At 38.7% G+C, this 6,000-nt stretch overlaps 1 pseudogene; it reads left to right on the forward strand.

Moving 5' to 3' along the window:
• The first annotated feature begins 3,494 nt into the window (after positions 1–3,494).
• On the forward strand, positions 3,495–6,000 carry LOC18097324 (plant UBX domain-containing protein 4-like; annotated as a pseudogene).

Consider the following 6,000-nt stretch of genomic DNA (forward strand, 5'->3'; position numbering starts at 1 on the left):
TATTTGATCGGTGGCTAGGCTGGAAACACCTATAACAGACATCACCAGTTGCTCTAGCGTATGGGCCATGGTTTGGTCTCTGATTTCGATTCTGATTTATGTCATTGTTCTGGCTGCTCTCTCCTCTGTAATTCTGCCCTTTATAATTATTTCTTTGGATCGGCTGGACCTCTTTCTTCTCCTTGTTAGGAACATATGAATCTGCTGCCTTCCTCGGGTAATTATTGTTGTTGCCATAGTTCATTTTTTTCTCCTTCTATTCACGTTCCTTCAGTTCTTTCTCTAACTGTTGTGCCTTCATAGCCATATTTTGAGCCTCATGGACGTCCCAGAAAACTTGTAACCCGATTCTATCCTGTATTGATGTCGTCAATCCATTGACATATCTTGATACCGTCTGCCCCTGAGTCTCATTCAACGAATTTCTCTCTGCCAACCGTAAGAACTCATCAGTATAATCCTCTACTGTCCTGCTTCCCTCGGTACAATTATGGTAGAGGCGATAGAGATGCTGCTCATAATCTACTGAAAGGAAACGGTCCATCATCAATTGTTTCATCCTTCGCCATGTCCTGACCGGTTGTTTGGCCTGTCTCTGTCGTGACTTCTGCAAATTATCCCACCATACAGCTGCACTCCCTTTTAAGCAAAAAGTCGTTATCTTAGTCATCCTCTCTTCTGGTACTAACATAATCTCAAAAAATCTCTCTACCTCCATAAGCCAATCTAAAAATGCTTCAATGGATAGATGACCATTAAAATAAGGGATGTCGGCCTTCATCCGATAATCTTCAATGGGTTGTCGATTATTTAGATTAGCAGCAAATGCGTTCTCGGGACGTTCCATCTCCTCCTCAGAATTCGATTCAATCTCCTCCCGTTGACGACGACCATCACGGTTGCCTCTGCCTCCACCACGTTGGTTATCTCGTTCATTGTTGTTGTTGTTGTTGTTTCCCATGTTGAGAAGCAATTGCCGAATCTCTTCAACGCTCGTAGCAAGAGCGTCAAACTCTCTCCTGGAAACTGGTTCCCCACCAGGAAGGGGTCGATCATTGTTCGGGTCATTCGCCATCGAGCCAAGGCAAACCTGCTCTGATACCAATTGACGCAGCAAGAAAATTAACAGAGGGATCCTCACGTTCACCCTCAAAAGTTTATCTGGAATCCACCAGAAAATGAGAGAAAGTCTCAAAACTGTATTTAATATTTGGAATACAAAAGTGAGAGTAAGGCAACGCTTACGTTGTGTATTTATTCTACTTGAAACATGCATGATTAATTATACCTATTGAATGCCATTTAAATCTCAGCGTACAATACTCATGACCTTTTCGTCTTCACTGTGCACCTATCAATTTGTGTTTTAAATTCCCCTACCAAGCGTTCTGCATCAGAAGTTATGAATTTAAGCACACAAATATTGCAGTAGTTTCTGTCATGTGTTGCATCATTTGATTCATACAGCTCTATGTGAAGGCTGTGGAAGCTTATTGTGAGTTAAATGTTGCATTGTGCTATGTTGGTGTCCCCGTTCTAGGTGATAAGAGAGGAAGATATATGTGCTTCTCGTACAGGATGTTTTTGGTCTATTTAGTTCTGCATGTGCAGATAATGCTGGCCTATAAGTATTGACAAGTACACATAGATTCTTCATACTTTGTTCGCTTTGGAGCAAGATAGACTGCTGAGTCTAAAATGAGCACTAATATGCCGGTTTCATTAGACATTAATTAATGAGAAAGTCTTTGTTCAGGTGAAAACAGCGATTAGGATATTCATTCGGTGTAAAAGTGCAATCCATTCCATTTACAACTAAATAATTAATTATTAAGCTCTTAGTTTTTCTAATAGATTTCATTATCATAGGTAATGTTATGATTCTTTGATCAAAATGTCAGATTTCATGAGCATGAACACGGTATGTGCAAGAGTTTCTGGAGCTCACAGGCGTTCTTCAATCTTGGTCAAAGAAACCCTAAACCACCGTATGAAGGTTTCAGAGTCGATACAAGAAAGTTGCTGAACTTGTATTCATATAATCTCCCCCTTCCCCTCAGCAAATATAGGGTAAATTCATAATGAGGTGGTCTATTAGAGTCTCATTGATCTATATATAACTCCATGAAGCCTTGCACTTCATTGCAAGAGTCTCTCCATCGTCAATTGCTTTTTCATTAGACTTTTAAGGATGTTTCATCAGAATCAAATTTCAGTCAAAATGTTACTGAATCTTTTGTTGTAATTCATGCAAAAATTAAGGAACCGGAATTTGCTCATCTCGCCATAATTACATGCCATAACCCTACATTTACATGATGATAGTTAAATTATTATATAGATTCATATAGAGGTGGTAACATATCAAGTTTTGTATGTTGTTTTACTATCTCCCAATGTAAAAGTACTGCAAAAATATGCGATGCTGGTTGCTGCAGTAACTTTGCACGTGTTATTTTAATGCATTATGAGCTGCTAACAGCTCGTTTATGTTTCCATCAGCTTAGGGCGAGGGCAATGATAGGAATGCATCACCAGAAGAAGAGCTTGATGTTAAGAACTACGTCGTAGATCCTCAAGCAGAAGATCAAGAATTGAAAGGTCAGCTACTGCGCAGGTACGGTGGATATTTAGGCTGTCTCAAGCGGGATTTCATGAAAAAGAAAAGGAAAGGGAATTTGCTAAAGAAGCGAGGCAACAGCTGCTTGATTGGTGGAGCGGGCATTAATTACAATTGGCCATATCCATCGGCATGCACATCTTGTATCCTCAAACCTCATTAAAGCCTTATTTTATTGTGCCTTAGTGTAGCTGTGTTTTATAGTCAGCAGGAGCTATGGCTTTGTCGATTTCGAGAAGGGTTAATTTTGCGTTCTTTTGGATCATTTTCTGGGTTTGGTCGCTGTGGTGATTCTTCTAGTCTTGCCAGTCAGTCATTTCGAGCTTCTCATGGTAAAGGAACTTGCTTAATTTACAGGGATTGATTCGAGGGTTTTCTTTCAGATTTTCAGCTTTTGTTTGAGTTTTGTTTACCGTTATCGTAACAGATTTGTATGGACACGTTTCTGGGCATTGCTTATTTTCTGCAGAATCTTCTAGTTTTATCAAGGTACGTACTCATTGAGCGTAATTTTTCTTTCTTTCTTTCTTCTTGCACTCCAATTCTGAACTTGGAGGGTGTGGGTTATTTATGTGCAGCTTGTCGAACTCCATTTGGATTTACTTTGACTGATAAATGCCTTGTGTGTTTTGTTCTTGCATTGGAAATGAACTTACGAGCTGATGGTATATCGCGTTTTAATGCAGGGTGTAGTATCTTCCCTCGCTTATCAGAGGCTTTCATTGCCTAAACTAAAAAAAAATGTTAGCCTTAAAATGTTCATGTATTTAAAATATCGTAGAGATTAATTCTAATTTTTTATGATTGAATAAAGACATCCACTCATATCAGAGTAACATAAAGTATGCAAAGGTGATTAGGAAATAGTGAAAAAAACACCAATCACTGTATAAATTTTTTTTAAAAAAAAATACAAGATGCTGTACCAGAATTATTAATATCTGATGGTCTAAGGCTGTTCTTCCTTTTCTACCTCATCGAGTCTCCACAAATCAATCTAAAGCAAAAAACAATGGCTTCAAGGGACAAGAAACCAGCAAAGCCCTCAAGCAGTGGAGCAGGCAGTATCCGTTCTCTCTCCGATCTGGACCGGTGGTCTGGACCTGAATCTGACAGCGATGATGAGGATGCTCCTGAATAGTACTCCACTGGTGGCGAGAAAAGGAAACAAACAACTACTCTCCCTTGAACCTAACTTTATATTCAAATTTATTTCTTCTGCTTTTTCAAAGTTTTGATTTTTAATACAAAAATTGCAGTCTTTTTTGGTGTGTCGCACAGTGTGATATTAGTAGTGCAGTGTTAGTTTTGTTGGCCTGTGGAAAAAGTTCTGTCTGTTGGATGAATTTTAATTTTCATTTTGATTCTGGTTAGAAGTAATCTCTGAGCTCGCTGTATTGAAAATGCATTTGGGGAGGTTCCAAGAGCATCCGGATAACAGCATTAGTAGAGTCTGGATGACGATGGGAATTATCTATAGAGCTCACTTTTCCCTACTTGATTCCGGAGCTGTAGCATAGGTAGAGAAGAAGCACCTTATTCAGAGTCTCAAGACTAGTTGTAGACTGGGTGCTGACCAAAGAAAGCTTTGTGGTCTTGGAATGTGTATAGATGATGGTTCTTTTGTGCATTTTTAGCATTATTTCAGCCTTGTATTTATCAGGTTGTGTCATCAGTAAATCCGTTATATTCTGTATTCGAAGCATTTGTAATTTTCAACCTTTCATAATTCTATGAAGAACAAAATTTGATATTTGCTTATTTTCATATTCTCAACTATTTGTTAATTCAATTTTTTTGAGATTTTGCTCTTTCAATCCTGTAATTGTGGCACCTGATATTATCCAACTCTTTTGGTAAATTCCCATGATTGCACATAAAGCTTTAGTTGCTATGACTATGTCTATCATTTACTTTTATCTGACTCGAATCCCTTGGTTATTCCTTCCTATGTATGAAATGTGTTTATATTTAAGTACTTCTCATACTTCTAACACTAATTTTTATTGTTGAAGTGGTATGCTCATCCAAGATCCTACAAAAGGTAATGATGTGGATGCAATTTTCAATCAAGCTAGACAACTTGGAGCCGTTGAAGGTCCTCTGGAGAATCTTAATCAATCTTCAAGTTGAAGAAGCTTTACTGGAACTGGTAGATTACTCTCAGGGGAGACTGTACCATCTGCTCCTCAACAACCTGAGGCTGTTGTTCACAATATTGTTTTCTGGACTAATGGTTTCACTGTAGACGATGTGGCCCCTTGAGGAGGCTGGACGATCCTGAAAATGCATCTTTCTTAGAGGTAATAGCAACATAGGTTTAAAATGAAATAAAAGATTTTTTTCAGAAGTTGGACTTTTGCTTTGGAGTTGGAGATATCTGTTTCCACCACTCTGCTGTGTTTGAAAAAAATTCAAAGCACTAATGAAGCATTCTCAATCAGAATCTTTTCACTATTTTTCTTGAATCAACAGATCTAGTTACATAGGTAGTTCATCCCTGGGATTCTTTTTCTACATACTCTTGAACCTTCACTTATAGCAACATAAACTAGTGCAGCTTTTATTTTATTTTGTTGTGCTTTGCTTTCACCCTCACCCTTATGTCATCATCTGTATTGTTTGTGGTGATGTTATGATATTGTTATATCTCAGAGCATAAGGAAGTCTGAGTGTCCAAAGGAGCTTGAACCTGCTGATAGAAGGTCTTCGGTTCATGTCAATTTGACTAGGAGGGATCAAAACTGCCCGGTGAGTCTCTCTCTCTACCAGCTTTCTTTTCTTAGTATTTACTAAGACTAACAATTCTGTGGAACTTTAGAAATTACCATCCTGTTTGTCATCACCAATTCAGTGTTCTAGTTGATAGTTCTTGTCCAAAAAATGCATCAACATGCTTTCACATGTGTGCATTTGAAAGACATGAGTGTATGCATCAATTCAACTTAGGTTGGCTGATGGGACCCGCATGGTGGCCCACTTCAATAATAGCCACACAGTCAATGACATTGGATCCTTCATTGATGCATCCAGGCCTGGGGGTGCTCGGAATTATCAGCTGCAGTTGATGGGATTCCCTCCGAAGCTTCTTACTTATCCAACTCAGAAAATAGAGCAGGCAGACCTTTCCAGTTTAGTTGTTATTCAGAAATTGTAGCAAAGCTGCATGAAGGCCGCACACTATCTCTAGTTGTTATTGAGCTGTCTCTTGTAGTAAGTTAACCAATTTTATGAAAAATATCCGTTTCCTTGTATACGAAAGGGAGGGTTTTGGTGGCTGGACGGTTGGACGATGGAGTAGAATTTTCGGCGTTGTCTTGTAAATTGTATGCTGTTGTTTTGCTTGCTTGACATGTTCTCTCTTCCCACTTTTTCCATCA

Source organism: Populus trichocarpa, chromosome 4 (assembly GCF_000002775.5).
Source record: "Populus trichocarpa isolate Nisqually-1 chromosome 4, P.trichocarpa_v4.1, whole genome shotgun sequence".
NCBI classification, from domain to species: domain Eukaryota; kingdom Viridiplantae; phylum Streptophyta; class Magnoliopsida; order Malpighiales; family Salicaceae; genus Populus; species Populus trichocarpa.